Here is a 6,000-nt window from a genome sequence, read left to right as displayed (position 1 = left end):
TAGGTCTTTGACTCTCCAAAACCTTTGTTCTCACTACATCCAGCCACTGACAGACGTAGCATTAAAAGTTGCTGGCGTTCAATAGCTTTCTCTGAAGATGCTTCTCTAAACAGGGTCCCACCTGTGACAATCAAAAACAATTTCACAGGTGGGGAGAAAGCACATTTTCCTAAATAGTTGTAAGGGATACGATTACCTAGCATGTCATCACTGTCCTTTCTAGGAGACTTCATAGCTGGTACTCTGGTTGTTAAAGCCTTTCTGTCCCCCCTTCCAAGGAGTCCCCTGAGCTGTAGGTTCACAAGTACCCAATATTCTAATGCAAAGTAGCCAGCTCTGAAATCATATATAAAAGCCATACTAAAATGGACCCAACAAGAAATATAGAGGTGATGATCAAAAAAAAAAAAAAAAAAAAAAAAGGTCATCAATTTGAGAGGGAACATGGGAAGGGTTGGAGGAGAAACAGACAAGGAGGAAGTAATGTTTTAATTAAAATTTTAAAATAAAAATTAAAAATACATTTATCTAAAAAGCTGTAGTTAATGAATTATATCATGGAAAAGTATCAACTTAAAAATAAGGGCGGGCATGGTGCACTATGCCTATGCCTGTAATCCTGGCTCTTGGAAGGCTGAGACAGGAGGATTGCAATGAGTTTGGTAAAAGCCTGGATTACATAGTGAGTACGGGTCAGCCTGGGCTGTACAACACCACATGGTCCCAAAACTTAATAAAGATAAATTTATGATATATAACCAGCAAGCAAATGTTGATTTTATTTCATTTTTAATTGCATGTATACTTGTGTGTCTATGTGTGAGAATGTGAACGTGAGTGCAGGTGCCTGTGTAGGCCAGAAGAGGGTGTCAGATGCCCTGGAGCAAGAGTTACAGGGAGCTTTGAGTCCTCCTAATGTGGGTGCTGGAAACAGAACTCAGCCATCTGTCTAGCCCTGCAAATTCTCACAGAGCCCCATAGAGGAGAAGCTTCCTAGAGAAAGACGCTGGGTCTCAGTCCTTACCAGGCACCCAATGACTCCCCAAACTGCCTCACTGAGACCAGTCAGTGCTCTGCACACCAAAAAGAAGATGCTACTCTGCCACCCATGCAGCCAGTGCAGTGCCACTCTTAAAGTAGCAAGGGCCCCCAAATGACAACCGATATGTAGGAAGGAACTGTGGATAAAGGGAGGAAAGAGAAGAAAGATGGAAAATAGTTACAATTAGATGCCTGGAGGGTTTGGCTATCGGGTACACTGAGAGACATGAACTGGTTTCCCAGCACCTAGCTAAGCCACCGAGATCTCTTGTTTACAGTGAGGATCCAGGCTCATTTGTCACTGGGCAGCAACAGGCATTGCTTTCTGCTGTGTGTTGGTCAGCCGGTTCAATTACAGGTCTCCGCTTTGCACACTGTACTTCAAAGTTTGTATCCTAACTCAGCTTTGTCACGACACAAGAATATTTTGTGCAACCCTGTACTATGTATCATGTTATGTTTTGTGTTTACCAATCGCTGTCGTGAATTTCTCTAACAGGTTTCCTTCTTATGACAGTTGCATGAATTTACTGTTAAAAGGGATATTTTAAAAAGTCATCTAGAAAATGTGATTCAGGATACTGGTAGACCTGCAACAATTTTATAACAGGAAGTCTAGCGCAGTATCTGTCGGAAGTCAATGTGGAGACAGAACACCATAAAATAACAGTGAAATGTGCTTCTTATTTCACACCCTTCAGAATTCTGTTGATGTGCTTTGAACTTTCTATATATTAATCTTATTCTAGTTTTTTGTTTGTTTGTTTGGTTGGTTGGTTGGTTTTTCAAGACAGGGTTTCTCTGCATGGCCTTGACTGTCCTGGACTCGCTTTTGTTGACCAGGCTGGCTTCGAACACACAGCGATCTGCCTGCCCCTGCCTTGCAAGTGCTGGGATTAAAGGCATGTGCCACCACTCCTGGCCAATCTTTTTCTAGGTTTAAATCTATCTTTACAGCCTAAGCACCCCTGGTGTCTAGAAGAAAGTTTATTCTTCAGAGCCTCAGGCTTTCTGTATTCTCCAAGGCAGCCTTTGTCTATCTGCCATATTGAATTTTGTTGCACTTCCGCTTCGTGCATGGTGGGAGGCTAGCAAAGCTCCATTTTCCTGCAGAAAGTAATCCAGCTTAGCAAAAATAGCCTGTAACTCTGGCTTTGGTGATCTTTCTGGTAGGAGAAGGGCGGTGCTTTTACGCTTGCTGGATGGCACTGCCTCTGTTGCTACTGCTGTGTGACAAGGACGCTGGCACGGACAAGATGGTAACAAACAAGAGGACGGTTTTGTTTCTCTGGCCGTTTTAAAAAATAGAATATGTTTCTTAGAACAGAGATAGGTTCAAAGGGAAACTGAGGAGAAAGCACAGAGGACTCCCATATGTTCACTGCTTCCCCCACAATCAGCACCCCACATCAGAGACACTTATTTCCCGCACTCATTGAACTGCAGAGCACAGAGCATGCTCTCACCAGGCAGCAGTCCTGCCAGCACTGCGACTGTGTGAAATCCAGCTCTCAGAACTGTGAAAAACAACTTTTCAGTGTTTGGTTTAAGCTGTTGAATCTTTACCACTATTATAGCAGCTGGAATTGTCTGAACATTTGCTCTGACAACCCTCTGTGCACTATCTACTAATCCTCTTTCTCCTGAGATCTGTATGCTGTCTCTGTTTTTCCTTTTCTGGAACGCCATATGGTTGGAATCCTACAGTGTAAACCATTTGCAAATGGACTTCTTTCCCTTCACCATACGCCAGTAAGCTTCTTCCATGTTCTGTATTATTTTGCATGGACATACCACAGTTATTTGTCCACTCACTTCCTCAAGAGTATCTTGGTTGTTTGCACATTTTAAATTTTGAATCGAGCACCCATAAGCTTCTGCGTGACCATTGTTTTTGTTTGTCATTTAATGTAAGCAAATCACCAAATCCTTTGGATGAATAACGGGACACACTGGTACTGACTGCTAGATTATATGCCATGAAAATACAATTTTGTAAGAAATCATCTATATTCTGATTTCTCCTCAGTAATAAATGAGACTGTATCAATTTATACCCTCACCAACATTTGGGATTTTATGTGTCTTGAATTTTGACTATTACCATGTTGTGCAGTAGCTGATTTCATTTGCAATGCCCAAGTGAGATGCGTTGCTGAGGGTCTATCACATGTTTGCTTGCTATCTGTGTGTTGTCCTTAGTAAGGCGTTTTCCCACTATATCCACTTTAGAGGGGCAGTCTGCTTTCTTACGGTTGAATTTTGGGTCCTTTGTATATTATATTCGTGTATCATTAACTCTGTTGTTTTGCAAGCGATTTTTCCTACTCATCTCTATCTTCTGTTGGTGTCTTTTGCAGAGCATATACTTGTATTTTTAAAGGATTGTTACTGATTCAATTTATTTGATAAATATTGCCTCATTCAAACTGTCAACTCCCTATCTGGATGTGCTAGCACACACCTTTAATCCCAGCATTTGGGAGGCAGAGGCAGGCAGACCGCTGTGAATTTGAGGACAGCCTGATTACATAGCAAGTTCTAGGCAGCCAGGCCTACATAGTTAAATTCTGTCTCAAATAAAGAAAGGAGAAAGGAAAAATAAGAAAGGAAGGAAGGAAGGGAAAGAAAAAAGAAAGAAGAAAGAAAACAAACTATTCTCCCTCATGTGAATTTCGCAATTCTGTTACTGTAGAATTCTGTTACTGTAACAGGAATGCCTGACACTGGGAAATTTATAAAGCAAAGAGTTACATTTGGCTCAAGGTCCCAAAAGTCCAGAAGCATGCTACCAGCATCTGTTTGGTGTCTACTGAGCCCTTTATGCTGCTTCTACCTGTGAGAAAACAGAAGGGAAGGGAGGGACATGCACAAAGGAAAAGGAGCAGAGGACAACCTTTCAGGATGACTCAAAGCATTTATGAGGAAAACGTATATCCACTATGAACCACTCATGAACCAAATGCCCCCCACTCAGGCCCAGGCTCCCAACACACGCCTAGGGTGGGGACATACTCAAACTGCTGCCTTTCACCTCTGCCCCTCATTCATGTATGAAGTATATGTTTGAAAATATATTTTGTCCCACTAATCCCGAAGTCTCAGCTGGTTCCAGAATCCATTTCAAAGTCCCTTGTGTCACCTGAGAATCAACTCCTGTCAAGTGTGAGTCTATAGAATCCAGACAAGTCATCCATCGCCTTTGAGATGTGAAGACAGGACAGGCCTAGGGTAGACACCCCCACTCCAGATGAGAAGAGTGGGCCAGGGCGTGGGATAGTGAGTGGTAGCCAATAGAGTAGACAATACACCTCAAACTTCTAGAATCATCTTTTATTCCAAGCACAGGCTAGAGGTGGGGCTCTCAAGACTGCAGGCAACTCTGCTCCCAGAACTTGGTGAGGCTCAGTCAACATGGCTACTGTCTGGGGGATGGGGTGGACAGAGATGACTTCACTGCACTGTGAGTGCCTTGTCACAGCTGAGGGCCCACCTCGTCCTGTAGACAGTGGCCTGATGCAGAGTCTTTCACCTCCTATCCTGGCAGGTCCCCATGCAGCTCCCAGATCTTTTGACCTTTAGCTGGAAAGCTCTACACTTTCATAGCCTCCTCCATCCCACTCTCTGCTGCGTAGGTAGTGCCAGCATCTGCTTATTTCCCCCTTTGCAGCAGCAGCAGGAGGCACAGCTGGACCCACTTGAAGCACAGCATGTTGCTCGGGGTTACTGACTGAGTACTTTGGCTAGATGACCAGAGGCACACCTGGATATGCTGATTGTGCCTGAACAGAGGCACAGTGGGATGCAGGGAGCAGAATCTTTGGGCCACCAGAAGTGATAAGACCATGGAGGGTACCCCAGCCAGTCTTCCTGGAACTGTTCTCTCCATCTGTGACTCTTGGCCTTTGATGAGAGAGGCAGATGCAAACATTTCTAAAATAGCTTCTGAGCCTTTCTCCCTTGCTCTGATTGGTACGACTTGCCTCCTTTGTGCTTGGCTTTACCTCCCTCCCAAACAATAGCTTGGCCACACACTGAGCAATCTCTGTTGACCATGCGTTTTGATTCTTGCATGGCCAGACTACTAATTTCCCCAGTTTCAATGCTGTGTTTCCCTCTTAACTATGACTTCCAACGTTAGCTATCCCTTTGCTATATCCCATAAGTGGTTAAGAGTGACCCAGAGCTCTCCAACACTGCTAACCTATGGCCAGCTCTCCCTGTTCAGAAAGCAAGGCAACTCCAGGCCCAACCTGGCTCAATGCTTTGTGTTTCCAATGAAATATTATTGTTAATCTAAAAAACACCATATAAGGACTTCTCAGATAATAAACACAGCTTTAAAATGCATGTTGTATCCCAATAAATTACAAAGCAAGCAAAATAAGCATGACACTAGTTTAGAACTAAGCCCTAATGCACTGGACTAAAAGCTCAGGGACACAGTTTTAAGCCACAGGTACCCTAAGGGTGGATCATGCCACTATAAAGCCTCCCACATCTGGGGTCATCCTTATGGTTAAACATCAAGCTTTGAGTGCCAAGCTATCTTCATTGTGTCTCTAGTGAGACAATAAAGTGTTAAAATCTTTATTCTTTTTAAAGGTGCTTTTATAAAGTCATCATTATACATAATGAAATTAATGTCCACATAGATAAACAGTACACAAAATCAATATTATATCATAGAAATCCTCATAATTCTCCATTAGTGGACTACAACATCTAGAGTCCAATTTTGTGCCTTTTAAAGCTACATGTATTCTTTTTTTTTTTTAATTGAGCATTGGTCCTAGAATGTCAATCCATAAAGCCACAGATTCTGGGCCCCATGTGGCTTTGCTGAGACTGCATGGCCTGTGGAAAACATGTACTATCAGTTTCCCCCACGCTGCTTGGATGCTAAGAAAACCGTTGTTGTTTAATGAAATACACCCGTGGCAGGCACTTTCACTTTAA

The sequence above is a fragment of the Acomys russatus genome, chromosome 23 (assembly GCF_903995435.1).
Source record: "Acomys russatus chromosome 23, mAcoRus1.1, whole genome shotgun sequence".
In the NCBI taxonomy this organism is placed as follows: Eukaryota; Metazoa; Chordata; class Mammalia; order Rodentia; family Muridae; genus Acomys; species Acomys russatus.
The sequence above is the reverse complement of the archived record's forward strand: the minus strand, read 5'-3'. Positions refer to the sequence as shown.